General features: G+C 47.8%; 1 long non-coding RNA gene across 1 annotated transcript; it reads right to left on the reverse strand.

Annotated features, from left to right (window-relative positions):
• Positions 1-355: 355 nt before the first annotated feature.
• Positions 356-15,842, reverse strand: LOC309576958. Its single transcript, XR_014226727.1, has 3 exons — positions 15,631-15,842; positions 11,018-11,122; positions 356-513 (listed from the first exon to the last, which is right to left on the reverse strand). It is a non-coding gene; the product is annotated as an uncharacterized lncRNA (long non-coding RNA).
• Positions 15,843-16,048: the final 206 nt, after the last annotated feature.

The following is a 16,048-nucleotide window of genomic DNA, read 5'->3' on the forward strand; positions in this document are numbered from 1 at the left end:
AAGGTCCCTTCCAACCCAAACCATTCCATGAATTTAAACCATCCCTTTCTAACTTGGCTGTTCCTGTTGTGATGCTGGGTTTAATACTCCAAACCAGTATCAGACTGGTCTGGTGAGTTCCTTCACAGAGTCACGGAATATCCTGAGCTGGAAGGGACCCACAGGATCACCCAGTCCAACTCCTGCCCAGACACCCCAACACTCCCACCCTGGGCATCCCTGGCAGCGCTGTCCCAACGCTCCTGGAGCTCTGGCAGCCTCGGGGCCGTGCCCATTCCCTGGGGAGCCTGGGCAGTGCCCAGCACCCTCTGGGGGAAGAGCCTTTCCTGATCTCCAGCTCCATACCTGGGGCTGACTCAGCAGTGACCTTCTCAGGGTTGGTTTGTGTGGATGGAGAGCAGACAAAAGCCTGGATGTGCAGAGTGCTGCTCCTCAGCAGAAATTCCCTTCATGGATGCTCCCAGGACACTCCATGGACAGCAAGGTCCTTCACTCAGGTTCATACCCTGCCACCTGCAAAGACAACAGAAACAGACAGTCTGGGCCTTGAGGGCTGCAGGGGATCACCTTCTGAAGGCCCCCCTTCTCCTTTTGCCCCATTTGCTCTCCACAGGGACCAGCCCCCTCATTAAGGGGCTTGGTCAGCCTCTGCAGCTCCTCCTGAGGAGCAGAGGTGGTGGCAGGACCTCCCAGGCTGAGCCCTGTGCCCTGTGCCCAGGGCTGGAGAGACAAGGGCACCCCAAGGCAGGGGGTGGGGAGCTGGGGATGGCCAGGAGTCAATCAGCAGCTCCACTAATTGCTAAATTCACTCATTTTCCCACAACACAAGGAGGAAGGAACCCGAGTAAATTGCTGGGGCAGGTTGTGTGTAACCCTTGGCTCAGGGCAGGTCATGAAACTACAGGCTGGCTTTTCACAATTCTCTGACCTCCCCAATTATATTTTTTTTCAAGCAGTAATTTCCTAATTAACAATTTCTCCCCTTTGAAGCCTTGCACTGCACTTTCTCCTTTTCTGACAGCAGCAAAATTGTTTATCCCATTTCCTCACGTAGATTTTCATTTGCTGTCCTCCTGAACAATGCTAAGAACAGACCAATACAGGGAAATGCTCAGAGTTACCCCCTGCCCAGATCAGAGAGAAATTTATCTTTGACACCTGCTGGCAATTAATCTCTGCATGCCTGAATTTACAATTAGGAGCCCTCCTGTAACAGGACTCAGCCCTGGGTCCCAGCTGCCCTCTGCCTCCCCAGGAGCTGGAAGGGGCCAAATCCTGCTCTTACTTTAGAGTATTTAAGGAGGAATTTCTCTCTTCCCTCTGGAGCATCTCAGGAGGAACTTTTCTCCCTCCAAGACCATTAAGGGGAAACTTGGGCACTCTCCAGGTTGGAACCTCTGCTTTAACACCCCTTAGGTTTGACGTGAAGATGCTTTTTGTCCATGGAAAGACATGAATTTTCCTACAAAAACCATTTGGATTTGGGGCTGTTTCTGTCCCTCTGTGCTTCTGCAGCAGCCCCACATCAAATATCCCTCAGAATAACAACATCCCTTTCCTACTGATTATATTTTGAGTTTCTCCTGGAATCTGGAAGGCCGAGGAACCTTCTGCACCATCAAATTAACTCCTGCCCTACCAAGCACTCAGTGCAGTTTCTCAGCCCAGGCTTTTGTTGCAATATAACAATACCTTCATTTTGCCCATTTGAAAATATTTCCATGCCCTGTACAGTGAGTCAGCTTTGCAGAGTGCAGAAAACTGAATAGAAATATTGCAAAGAAAACTGTTCTTTGAAGTGCTAGTGGCATTAGACAGCCATTTAGTGCTTTAAAGAACACCATTTTATTAAGTATTTCAAAGCGGCTTTGGAGCTATTATTTCTTATTTTGCTGTTTAAACCTGCAAGTTTGAAAATTAATCATTATAGGACCTTTGATGCAAAAATCTATGAATAAAATAAATTCTGAGAGCTACTTCCACACTAAGTTATATTAAAGTATTCCTTCATCTCCCTTATTAATTTAATGCACATCTCAGAAAGTATCTTAAACATTAGCAATAACATTCTACTGAATAACCCAAACCCCCTATGGCTTCTTGACTTTTCTTCCTTTCACATCTAAGATATTTCTCATGGCTTTCCAGTGACCTTTAAATAAACTTTTGGGGTTACTAATTAGCATGATAAACAATAGATTCCCATTTCATGGACAATTTCATGGTCAAGCAGCCCACCAGGGACAGGCTGTGCTCTCTGCAACATCCAGGGTGACTCCAGCAGAGACACCTTCCCTGAGCAGCATCCCTGGGAACAAAGGTCAGGACAGTTTTCCTCAGTTCCTGAGAGCTGGGCTGAATTCTGTCATTGCCACGGGTAAGATCTTGGAGGAGGGTCTCACACAGAAGGGGAGAGACACATCTGAAAGGTTCACAAGAACAGCAGCAACTGCCCCAGTGCCAGTGGGGACGTTTGGGGTGACACAGAGGAACAATGGCACCACCATGGCAGGGAATTCCTTATCGCCCTGTTCCCAGGGCAAGCTCCTCTCACCTCTTCTCAATCACACTTCCTCTGGGTTTATCACAGCATTTCATTTGAAGCAGTCACTTTACAGATGGGTTAAAGCAATTTTTTATATATATTTTTTTTAGGTTTAAGACTAAATGATCCCTGGGATTGTATTTAGAAATGGACCCTGTTAGGTTGACACGGGAGATCACCACAGGGGTGGTCAGGCTTTGGAATGGGCTGTCCAGGGAAATGGTGGATGCCCCATCCCTGGCAGTGTCCAATGCCAGGCTGGACAGGGCTTGGAGCAGCCTGGGATAGTGGGAGGAGGGACAGTGGGAGGTGTCCCTGCCATGGCAGGGGTGGCACTGGATGAGCCAAACCCAAACCAGCCTGGGATTGGAAGAGAGAGGTTGTATCCCCACAGGGATGGGAGGAGCAGGGGATGGAAAAGCAGGCAGGAAGAGGAGGGCAGGGGGGGTCAGAGCAATAAGCACTTGCTGTCAGTCCAGTCCAGGAGAGCATTTCTAGGCTCAGTTTTGCCCTGATCTCCTGGGAGGACTTAGGGACTTACAGAAACTATTTCAACAGCAGCAATGCAAAAAATAAGTGGGAAATCATGAAAGAAGGGTCTATTTGGAAAACTAAAAAACCCAACTAGGTAAAAGCTGGGGGCACAGGGCAGGTCCCCCCCACCCCTGGCTTTACCAGCCAGTTGCCATAGAAACCCATCACTGCAGAGCTCTGGGGCCCCAAACACTGCAGCATCCACTGATGCCAAGGAAACCCAGCCCTCCGTGCTCAGGAAGGGCTGCCCTCCCCACTCCAGCTCGGGAGCAGAGCAGGGATGGCTCAGCGTGCAGCTGCCTGGATGGTGTTTCCATTCCTGATTTTCAGTGATTTACAGGCCAGCTTTCATTTGATAGCCATGTGCTCACATATGAGATAATGTTATGTGCATCATATTCTGCAGCACCACATAAGCACTGCATAAAGAAAATAGTGGATTGATGGGACAGAAGTAACAGAATATTAAAGCAAAATCAATAAATGCCTTCAAATCTCATCTTTCAGCCTTGCTTAACTTTGTTTAGGGAGGCAGGGAAGTTCCCAGGAGCTGTGGAGCTGGCCATGCTCCCAGCTGCAATGAGGAGCAGGAAACCCTGGAGAGACAGCAGCACCTTCCTGGTACAAGGGGAAAAACACTACAGAGAGAAACTGGGCTTTTATAACCCAGGGCTATATTAATCAACAATTAGCATTCAGCTGAGCACCTCCACACCAGCCAGCTGCTCCCAGCTGTGACACAGCTCAGGCTGGGAGACAGGCAAAGCAACCACCACCACTGTGCTAATTGTTCAGATAAAAACCTTGGCTTGTTTCACCTTTTATCAACGGGAATGTTCAGGGTCATCTCCATTTGCCAGGTGAGAAGTGGTAGGGGAGTGCTGGGCTGGGGACACACCAGGCTCCTGCCATAGATCCCCTCGTTCGAGGTGCAGGAGAAGGTGCTGAGGTGAAATATTTTTATATAGGCCAATTCTCTGCCAAAAGTGGGTCCAGAATTAGGTTAGTAAGTCGGTATTTCTACACAGGATGATGTGCCCTGGTTTTCCAAAGTGATGAGTACCCAGCCCAGAAGTTCCCTCGTGGGGCTTGAAACTTTATTTTTGGCACCTGGTTTTATAGAAAGACCATCTGTGACAGGCAGCACTCGCTGCCACATAATTAATGCCAAGTTACATAAGCCATCCATGAATAAGCATTATTTTCCATATATTAAGCTTGCAGAGACAGGCTTCAGAACTGAACTGGTATTTAGTAAGGTAGGCCTCTGAAATTGTCAATTAATGCTCCTTGACATTTTCTAGGTATGTTAATTTATATTAAACCACTGCAGCCAACTCTGCATAAGATAACTCTGAGCCTCAGCCATAAACTAAGGAGAAATATGCAGTTGAGGAGCATTATGGCTGCTCTTTGTCATCTCCCTGACATGATGCACATTGTGTATGCAATGCAGGGAAGATAAACACATATATAAAGCAGGCAATTACCTCAGCTCACACAGACTATCATATTTATGACCATTTGCAGGGCTGGATGTAATTCATTGAGTTTAGGTGCTGGAGTAAATACATCACTCTAACCCCACAAGCCAGGCTATGAAATGCAGGTATCAAGATTTGCTGCCATCTGCTAAGCCACAAAAACCTCCATCCTCCTTCCAAAGTGGTGGCCAGGGGCAGGAATGATGGCAAGAGCGGGGATCAGAGCTGCTCACTGCCAAGGAATGGCAGGGCATGTGGGCAGGACAGAGCAAGGAGAGGGTTAAATGTGATAAATCCACAGGTTGAAAGCCTTGTTCCTTTGGAAGGCAGGTTCCCCTGCTGAGCAGCCCTTGGAGCGGATCACGGCAGGGCCACAGTCGGATCATCCCTGGATGGCAGCACAGTTGTACCAGTGCTCGTTTGTGGTTGCACTCAATGATCTTAAAGATCTTTTCCAACCTAAACAATTCCATGATTCCATGTTTTTCCAAGGAGATGGCCTGGTCTGAGTGTTTCCCTCAGGATCAGGTACCCACCAGGGGCTTAAGAGGACGGAGAGCCAGATTCCACAGGAATGTGAGCACAGAACATGGCAAGAACAAGGTGGTTCAGCCTGGAGAAGGCTCCAGAGAGACCTTAGAGCTCCTTCCAGGGCCTAAAGGGGCTCCAGGAGAGCTGGAGAGGGACTGAGGACAAGAGCCTGCAGTGCCAGGACAAGGGGAAACGGCTTCCCACTGCCAGAGGGCAGGGTTAGATGGGATATTGGGAAGGAATCCTCCCCTGGGAGGGTGGGCAGGCCCTGGCACAGGGTGCCCAGAGCAGCTGGGGCTGCCCCTGGATCCCTGGCAGTGCCCAAGGCCAGGCTGGATGGGGCTTGGGGAAGCCTGGGACAGTGGGAGGTGTCCCTGCCCATGGCAGGGGTGGGATTGGATGGGCTTTAGGGTCCCTCCAAACTCAAACCATTCTGGGATTCTCTGATCATGCTCATCCAGCCTCCCTGAGCCCAGCCAAGGGGCACAGCTTGCAGGGTCCATTTTCCCAAGCTGAGCTGCTCGGCCATGGACGTGGCAGGAACTTGGCACTGTGGTGCCTTGAGCACCAGCCACTTCCAGCTCCACAACCAGCTTGGGATAACAGGGGCTGGATTTCTCAGACACTTTGCCCACTGAAACTGCCTCTCATATTGCCCATGGCATATAACTAATGAGGGGCAATTAAAGCCCAATTCCTCCTTCCCTGTGCTCGCTGCAGTCACTCGGCGAGCCAAGGGCGGGCCCACAAGTGCCACTTGCATTTGCTGTCATTTCACAGCCGATTTCTTCTGATGTGAAATGGGGAAGGCAGTAAAGAATCAAATCAGAAAAACCATTTAACCTCCCAGATTATGAGAGGATATATCACTCAAAACGCGGCACTTCCCAGATCCTCAGTTAAACTGGAATCAGCCTGGCTGACTCGAATCCCAAAGACATTCAGGCTGTAGAGGCATGGAGCTGTGACCTGACAGCACAGGGAGCTGGAGATGGATGTTTAGTAAGTGTAGTTTTCAATAGATATTCCCAGAAATTGGAAACATTTTGCAGTTATATCTTCAACAATCACAGTCTATTCTGTTCCATAACCAATATGAGTGATTACTCGAGGAGATATAACAAATGCAAAATGTTTTTAAAAAAGATTTTCATAGTGATAAAAAGTGAATTACACAAACACAGTGAGAAAACCAGAAAGAGAAGGGCTGCTTCTACAAGAAGCACAGCTGATCCCTTCATGTTGTATCACTTTGGGAAAGGAAAAAGAGGGGATAAATTAAGCACTTCATTCTGTAAGTAAGTTTTAAGGTAATCTGATTACAACAGCTCCCACTAGCACCATTCCAGAGCAGCAAAGGATAAAATCAATAATGAACATCAACATTTCCATTTTGTTTAGTGGCTCTGTAATTCAGCCACGAGAATCTGCCTTTCACTCAGGGCTTGCCCAAGGGAGGGCCAGGACTACCCCAGCTGGGATTTCTCCAGCTGATGTAACCAGGAATTGCTCATTTATTGCTGAACAAAGAACAACACAGCTCCAAAGGTGGTACTCTGGTGTAATTATTGGGGAGAAAATATAAAGCTTTTAGGATTTAGGACTTGATTTGATGCTGCTGGAGATTTTGATAGCATTTGGTATTTAATGGTCATCTTACATCAGGCTGCTGTTGTCTTAATCTATTCTTGAATATTAAAATCTCAAACATTAATCCTTGTTCCCAGTGGTTTAAACAGAGAAAACAGAGGAAGTGGAACTCAAAACCATGGCCCGACACATCAGTGACACAGGGAATGGACACCAGGCTCTAGGGACTTCAACTACACCTTTTCCCACACAAATTTTCAGTCTCTGCTATAAAATAGTTTCATCCCACTGAGTTCAGAGTGGTGCAAAACTTGGTTCAAGTCTACACCCAGCACTGCCCCTGTCTACACAGAAATAACCTGTCCGCAGTAATCCACGGCTGCAATTTCCTTCTGTTTCCATGCCCACACAGCTGCCCACATCTGGGCAATGCTTTCCTGCACTCCTCAGGCAGCTGGTGGGGCTGGAGGTACCTCAGTGTAACAGCAGTGTTTCCACATTTCTGAATATTCATTCCACCCTTGTACAACGAACTCGTACCAGGACAGAGTAACCAAAATCTGAAATTTGCCCTTGTTGGGGCAGAGCAGCCTGGCCTTGTCTCCCTCCAAACCCCACTCCTGGTCCAGCTGCAGCTAGTGGTGCTGCAAGTGAGAACAACAGAAAAGAAAAAGGGGTGAATATTTTTCTTACAACAGTTGGAGATTTCCCTAATCCCACATCCTCTGGGCCACCTTGAAGGTGCTCTGTGTCTGTCGAGCAGGGATAAAGCAGGCAGCTTCCATCCCATGGAGAAGCCCAAGCTGTCCCACAGTGCAGGAGCATGCAGACCTTTCTGCACCACCGAGGAGCAAATCATTCACTTCCAGCTATAAAGAGAGAGTCTGGTGTAAACTCAGAGTAATCCCACGCTGTGCACGAGCCAAGAGCTGTAGATGCTTCACACCCTGTCCTGACAACATAGCTCATGTTCAGGGGGAGCTCCAGCAGCAGGGCAGAGCCTGGTTAGCTTGAGCATCCCTCAGCAGCACTCCCAAAGCTCTGGTTTACACTCCAGGAAAGCCCTGACACCGTGGCTGGGAAGTGACACGGCAGTTTTTACACTCACTGCAACCCTGGAGCCATCTCCTCATCTGCCAGCCCAGTCTGGGACTCTGCAGCTGGAGAGATCAACCCGAGCTGGGACCCTCTCCAACCTGGGAGAACATATCCCATCAAAGCAGCTCCTGCTGAATTCCCTGCATGAGAGGGAGCAGACACAGGGATAAAGCCAGGAGGGGCTGGGGAGAGCTGAGCCCTGCAAACTCTCAGCCCCGGGGCAGAACACGAGTGAGCCTCAGGCCAGGGCCGGCATTTGTTCCTCCAACAGAGACAATTCTCAGCACACAGGTGCAGGATGGATTTTACAGCCCACCTCAAGGGCAACAGGAGCATTTTCAAGGAAGCCTCCTCTGTGATCCCAGGAATGAACACAGATCCCTGTGCGCCACACCATGAATCACCTCAGCGTCCTTGGGCTTTGCCACATCTCTGTTTTCTGGGGGAAGAACAGAAGGCTTAACAAAACCCTTTTGTTTTTTTTCCAAGGAGAAAATAACAACTGGTATGTTCACAACAAGTGGATATTTGTATAGAAAGCCATTTACTTGAAGGTGAAATATTTCCAGTTTTTAGAAAAAGCCAGATTTTTCCAGATTCCATGTCTGCATTCCATGGTTCCCACTCTCCCTTTTTACTGTCATTTCCCCCATTGAGAAAAATGGAGGGAGAAAAACAGCACAAAGAAGTTCTGCCCAGATTTAAAATCACAGTGCATTCAGAAAAGCACTCGTTTTCTGAAAGGCAACTTTTCCCAGACCAGTTTCCAACAGGGAATATCTGCAGGAGTATCTGCAGAAGGTTAAACACTGTTGGGGTTCCCAAGCTCTGTTTTATCACTGGTTTTGTGCTTGCCTTCACCTTAGGCTGTTTGGGTTCCAACCCAGACAATTGGGAAATCTGGGAACCAAGGGCTGTTTGGCTCCTTTTGGAGCAAGGACAGCTTGGAGAGCTGGATGTCTGAGAGCTGCTGGGCTGCCCAGATCCCAGGAAATCCCTCAGGGCTGGGAGCCCAGAAGGCTGGGAGAGGAACGGGCGATGTGTGACAGACCCTGGGCACCCAGCACGCTCGGATGTGCAGAGCCCTGCTGGTGCTGTGGCTCCCATCCATGTCCAACCTTGCAGGAGGGAGGATTTCCATGGGATCCTGCCCCGTGGGAGCAGTGGAGGGGAGGAGAAGGGCTGCATGACAGGGGAGCCATCGGGAGGGACGGATCACAACAGGCAGCAATCTGGAGGCTGTAAAAATGAATGGGTTGTGTTTCACTGGGTTTGATGTGGTCGTATCATCTGTAAATTATCTACCCAGCCATTTTTCCAGCAAGACATTATTCTGTCAGGCCCAGGGCTGCCAATTCCAGCCCTCCCAACCATATGCACGGCTGTAAACCTTGAAAGCAGCTGTCTCCAAAGCAAGCCAGTTTGGGAAGAATAGGAAAACAAATTACATAAAAGCAGATTAACTTCTCTTTAACTTCCTTTAAAATATTTCTTCCCCACGGCCTCTGTAATCCCATTTTTTAAGGGAATTTGGTCTCTTTATTTGTTATTCTTATCAGTGTGACTTGAATTTAAAGCTTTATGCTTCATGTTTCTGCCCAGGGACCTGTTGTGATGATAATCCTCAGGCTTTTCCACGGTGGGAATGGTTCTTTGAGCAGTTTTCAGCCCCTTGCACTGATATTTCCCATGAGACAAAGACAGCCAGGGAATGCCTGGTGTCTTCAGCTGGAGCTCCTTGGTGGACAGCAGCAATTTTTGGACATTCTTGGGGTTTTTATTGTTTTCTCTTTTAACCTTGGAGTGTTTGGATATGTGACACTCACTTGCCCAGAGCAGCTGTGGCTGCCCCTGGATCCCTGGCAGTGCCCAAGGCCAGGCTGGACATTGGGGCTTGGAGCAGCCTGGGACAGTGGGAGGTGTCCCTGCCATGGCAGGGGTGGCACTGGGTGGGCTTTAAGGTCCTTCCAACCCAAATCATCGTGGCATTCTGTGATCCCCAGCTCACAGACGGGCAGGGGAGGCACCAAATGGGCACCAGGTGCCTGAAGGAGCAGGATCAGCCCTGTGTGTGCCCAAAGGCAGCGTGGCCACCACAGAGGGCAGCTGTGACTGCTGTTCCACTGCCAAAATCCCACTGGGAAGGGCTCTGCACAGCAGAGGAGCCCTGAGCAAGGAGCCAGGCACCCGCCCCGGGGAAAATCGTGTGTGCTGTGGGAGGAGAGGCAGATTGGTCCCTTGGGGACAGCAAGAGATCAGGGAATTAAAACTGAATGAGCTCCCCGTGCCCTCTGCAATTAAAGGGAACTTGAAAGAGTTTCAATTTGGTGATATCATTAATTTCTCCTTCTCCTCCTCGCTCCCACTGCAGTTCAGAAGAGTCCTCCCCTGTTTATTGACTGAGTGATGAAAGGCTGAGCTGAAGAGACCCAAAAAAGGAAAGTTTGAAAAGTTTTCAGCCCTTTCATCAGTTCTTTAAACAATGTTCAGAAAAAACATGAGAGACAGGCTGGGCTTGAGAGAAATATTGTAATGAAAGCTGCGTGCAGTGGGCGCTGCTGTCCAAATGTGACTCGAATACTCACAGCCCGATGTCGTGTGAAGATTTACTTGGCAATTTTGTCACAAACAAGGCTGTTAAGAAACACATTTATACTTACCCAGCTATTTCTCTTATTTGCTAAGGAAAAAAATGGCTTCGGTGCACCAGCCAGGTAGGAAATACTGCACAGAAGAGTTTCAAAATACATCTATGTGCACATATGTGTGGCAGGAGTGCAGGGATCACAGGGAGCATGGGCTGTATGTGTCAAGCACCTCCAGAACAAAACCTGCTGCAGAGCACCCCACGCCCAAATATTTCCACAGATTTCTGCCCTGTGTTTCCTCTCCTATAATTCCTGGCGTTCTTGTCCTGTAGCTGGAAGGAAACTGAGTCTTGATGACCCCCAGGATGCTCCTGTAGATGATGGGAGCAGCAGAGGGATGGGATTCCACACCAGCAGCCCAACTGGTATAAAATTCCCTTGCCTGGAATTGCTGCCAAGTCTCATTTTCCCTAAAATCACAGAATCCCAGCATGGTTCAGGTTGGGAGAGACCTTAAAGATCCTGCAGTTCTAACTCCCTGCCAGGACCTAAAAGGATAATTGGGATCTGTGGTGCAAGAAGGGTTAACATGGAATCCAATTAGAAAGAAATTCTAATTATTTCAGCAATCAAACGCAGTGACTCACCTTATGAGGGAGCCAACAGATGCCATCAGCACAGACATTTCCCTTGTTTATTTTCTTGTCTTCTCAGACTGGGAGGAGAACGTGGGGGATCCCATTCCTGGCCATCTGGCATTAGTGTGAAAAATACAGTGTGAGATCTTCCACAGTTGTCTCAGCAACTCCCTTCTGGATGACAGATTCCCATGTTCTCATGACAGCTTTGGTTTTATCCAGGCTCTGCCCACCCATGACACAACCCCAGGAGATCTGTCCATTTACAACCCCAGCCTCAATCAGCTCCTCCTTCAGGTGCCTTATGAAAACCGAGGGTCCAGTGAATAACTTTTACTCAGAACTGAGAATTTTAAACACTGGGGTCACAGGTGGTGAGGCTGGTGCTGTTCACGTGCTGCCTGAGGGTTGCCCTTGTGGGACTCAAGAGCTGGCAGGTGATGGTGAGCACGGACTGATCATCAGGGACAAGCTCAGACTTGGCTGGCAATGGTGCATTTGTGCACCTTCCCAAGCACTACAGATTTGGCCCAAATGTGGTGTCACTCCATCATCACCCCACTCTGTGCAGAGAGCAGCCCATGAAAGCTGAGTGACCGAGGTCAGCCCGAGATGACGTTTCAGGCACGATGCTCCCCTTGGCACCTGCAGCTGCCTCCACTGCACTCTGCACTTGTCTCAGAAAGGCTGAAAAAAGAAAAGAAGCTCCCATCATAATTTCCTCCTCCTTGTCTCACTCAAAGCTGCTCCGTGAATCGCCCTGGACGCCGCGGCACCAACGCGGCAGCTGTGGGAGCTGACGAGCTCTGCGTGCCCGGGAACTGTCTCCTAGCAATAAGGAAGATGGAAAACCTCAAAATAACTCCTCCTTCCATTCCTTGTCTGTGACTCACGCTGTACAACGTGGGGCTTGGGGTTTTGTTAGGATTTTTGTCCTCACCTTCTTACAGCAAACCTGCTCATCCTGCACGTGTGGGGTGAAATGAGGCTCAGCAAAGGGCGCAGGTGCTGCCTTATTTTGAGAAGCCAGGAACATCCCAGGTGTTCACACAACCTGGATGCAGCTCACAGCCTGCTGACACATGAGAAGAAGCTGTGACAGCTGTGATGATTTGCAGTTATGAGGCATTTTGCACAACCTGAGCAGGGAAACCACCAGCTCTGCTCGCTGTGTCCCACCAACACTCGGTGGGTGCTTTGCAAAACAGAGGGGAAATGGTTTTGGATGTCTTTTGTGTTTGGAAATTGGGAATAACCACATTCAAGGTGATGGAGTGATAGAGTCTGAAACGGCTGTGAGGTGGTGTCTGGCCTGACAGCGGTTTTAGCAGCACTGCTGAGTGAAAAAGGAGCAGGTTTCCTGTTCTGCTGTTGTATTTACACCATCCCACAGCCAGGCTGTCATGAGTGACTGTGGAATTGTCCAGGACAGAAATAGTTATTTAAAAACTGAACACACACAGCTGAATGGCCAGATCTCAGTCCCAGAAGTACCTAGATATGTTTCTAAGCACTGCCCCCACCCCCCATTATTTTCTTATCTTTTTCTTTTCCTGAATAATCCTCACTCTCTACTTCTGATTGAAAAATATCTAAAAATAGTTGTGGAGAAGAACTCTAATGAATTATGCAATGGACATATGCTCTCACATCAAATCTTGATGTTTACTTCATCTGATGTCATGCAGAAGATTGAAGGCTGGGACTGTGCTGGGAATGATCCCAGCTCTGCAGTGGGATTCTAGGTCACATCCCCTCATCTCTGATCAGGCATGGGAGCACCTGGGAGAGCAGATGGCTGGACAATGTAGCTATGGCGGGTGGTTTAATTTTCCTGGATTAAGGAGCAAGTACTGTGCAAGTAGTTTGATTTGCTAAAGATGCAGCAGCAACCCTGGCACAGGAAAACCTTCCCCAGCTCCGAGGCTGAGCCGCCTTCTCACAGAGCTTCTGGTAGCACTGCAAATCTCCAGGCAACTCATCCACCAGTCACTTCCCAGTTCTTGCCATTTTTATTGCTTATCTCTAGGAAATATCCAGCCAAAAACAGAGACAATTTAAAATCTACCTTCCAGCCACGCAAAGCGTGAAGCGCCTTATCCCGAAGTGCCTGTAAAAAGGGGGAGAACAAAGATTTTTCACTTGTTTTAGAATTCCTTCTGACTGCTTCTCCTTGCCATTGTGAATTGGCAGATTTCAGACCTGCTGGCTCCAAATCAAGGCTGCTTCCAGAACATCTTCATCCAGCGTGGCCTGATCCAGGGAATGCAGCACAAACCTGCAGCTCCCTCCTGCTGCTGTGCCCCAGGTGAACTGGCTGCCAGCCACCTCAGCAGCTCCTGGCTCCCACACCCTGCCCAAAATGCAGCTGGAGCTCCTCAGGAAGTCACAGCTGGCAGCACCAAGCCCTAAGAACTCTTAATTTTAACAACTATCTCCCACCAGGAGTTTTTGAGGCTGAACTTGGACAAATTTTGTCATGAACAGTAAATAAAGAATGAAGTATCGTCCTGGAAAAAGAATTGCTCACCTTAACAGCTTCAATCTGACAGGAATTAATTAGCAAACAGCAAAAAACCCCACTGTTTCAGAGATGGATACATGGGGTAAATTGATTCCAAGTACAACTCCATTGCCTTCCACTGAAATCCATTAGGAGTGGATTTAGTCCAGCGTGGGTGCACAACATATCACTACAAACTCATCCCTAAACCACATGGACAGATGTGAAGATTACCACGAGGGGCCTGAGATTTAGAATTCATAAATGAACTTCTTGTTCCTCTATGGAGGGGCATAGCAGGATTATGTGGAGAAAATTACACATTCTTGTATTGAATTTTAGTTAGGAGCAGCTTCGAGATAAAATTAACCAGAGTAGCGAACAGATTATAATAAAACAACACTGATACTAAAATAAAAAGGGAATTACTCTCTTACTTTCACACCTATCAAATTTAGAGGAAGAAAAAACCTACAGTAGCACTGCGTGTATTATCAGGACAGTCAATGAGACATGAAACAAGGACGAACTCCATTTGCCTGGGCAAAAAGCCCAGTTTGGAAGTAATTGCTGTAGTGGTGTAGCAGCTGCAGATATAGCCAGATCAAATCCAAAGATCAAACGCTTATTTCATTTTGATAAAAGTCATTAAACCACAAATCAACTTACTTCGGAGTACAGTCAGGAAATAACTCTGTATATACCATCTGCACATAACTCTCCCCTAATAAATTAAAGCAGCGACAGCAGATTTCTTTTGTGAAATCCTCAAACTTATATTTCATTAAGTATCAACATTTCTCATCTAGATTTTATTTAGCAGATAAGCCCCTGCACCATGTTTCAAAGCAGAGCAGAGGATTTCTGGGGTGAGTGGGTGTGCTGGGGCTGTCTGCCTGCCCTGGCAGCTCAGGGCCAGGCTCAGAGCACGACTCAGCCCTCTACCTCTGGGTCTCAAGGTGGCAGAGGATGGAACAGCATCCAGGGCTCGCCTACAAAATTCAGGGAGCACCAAGGAAGCAGTGGAAGGGGGGCTTTTACAAGGATAGTCCAAATACGGGGAAGAGCACAAGAGAAAAAATGTGGAATGTAGCACTTGCATGAGAGAAATTTAATTACTGAAGTGCACTTTCTTCAGGGCATTAACTTGGCCATGGAATAAGCCTCTGGAGAGCTCCTGGGCATTGCCACAGGGTTCTCCAAAGGTATTTGGCAGTGGAAGGAGCCTTTGGAGAGCTCCTGGGCATCGGTGACGGGGTGCTCCAAAGGCACAGGCTCTGCCTGCAGGGCTGGGGCCAGCCCAGCCAGCCCCTGGAGCATCCCTTTGGGGATGGGATGGTTGGCAGGGGTTTGTCTCAGCACATTCAGGGTGGGAAGAGGGATTTCAAAGCAGCAGCACTGCTTGGATTTGAAGCCTGCAGAGCCTTCATCATTTGTGTCATCCCAACACAGCCCATGATGCTCCTGTGGCTTCCCAAGGGGCTGATGGAGGCCTTCCTATTCTTACTTAGGCTTGCCTAAACTCCAGGGTGCTTGTGAACAATTTAGGATTATTATATTTGACTCAAAATTACAAGGGCCTCACCCTTCTTGAATAGCTTTTTATTCTTCTTTTTAGTTCATCAAGGATTTAAGAGCACAATTTTTGTACACAGTTCTCTGCAGTTGTGCCAGAATCTGACCCAGTTCTCTGTATCTGCAACCCAAAATTCAGCTTTCCTGCTGTGATTTTGGCAATCAGTCTCCAGCTCTCACTGCCTATTAAATTAATAGATTGTTCTGGGTGTCCGGAGCTGCATTAATGCTCATCAAAACCTTGCAAGATCAAAGATCTGAACTTCACCTTAATAAATTAGTCAATTTTTTAGGCCAGGAGTCAGTCTGTTGATTTACTCCTAATACACCTCCCACAACAGGTAATTCACCTGCACCATGCAGAAAATCTCTGTATTACTGACTGGTGGATTTAGAGATAAGAAAATTCATTACTGAAGTCATGATTAACAAAAAGTTATCAAGACAATGTGTAACTAATGGATGGATTATGAAATTGTCATATAATTGTTTTTTTCCCATGGTAATTCTTTTAGATTTTCCTGCTAAGGAAAGAAGGACTCACCTTCTGCTCCTGTGCTGGGCTCCCACCATTCCTGGGATGGGTTCCTGTCCAGAGGATCCTCTTGGGTTGAAGACAGGAGCACTGATTTTTGGCAGCCCTTTGCTGTCCCAGACACATTTTTGAGTGACTCTCTCTTCCACCTGCATCAATGATTGGATTGGAAAAATTTGCCCTATAAACGGAGATTATTTCTAATCCTCACATTATTAGAATTCTTCACACCCAGGAATGATTTCTGAGGATAAAAAGAAAAGTTTTAAATTAGTTTTGAAATATTCTTCTGAAAACTAATATAACAGCACAACTATTGGATTTTTCTAATGAAACCCCATCAATTTGGATTCCTAGATATTAATGGATTCCCTGTCTGTGCTAAGCCTTGAGATGTTCTTACTTCAAGCCAAACTTTTCAGATATG

The sequence above is a fragment of the Coloeus monedula genome (genome assembly GCF_965178545.1).
Source record: "Coloeus monedula genome assembly, chromosome: 11".
NCBI lineage: Eukaryota > Metazoa > Chordata > Aves > Passeriformes > Corvidae > Coloeus > Coloeus monedula.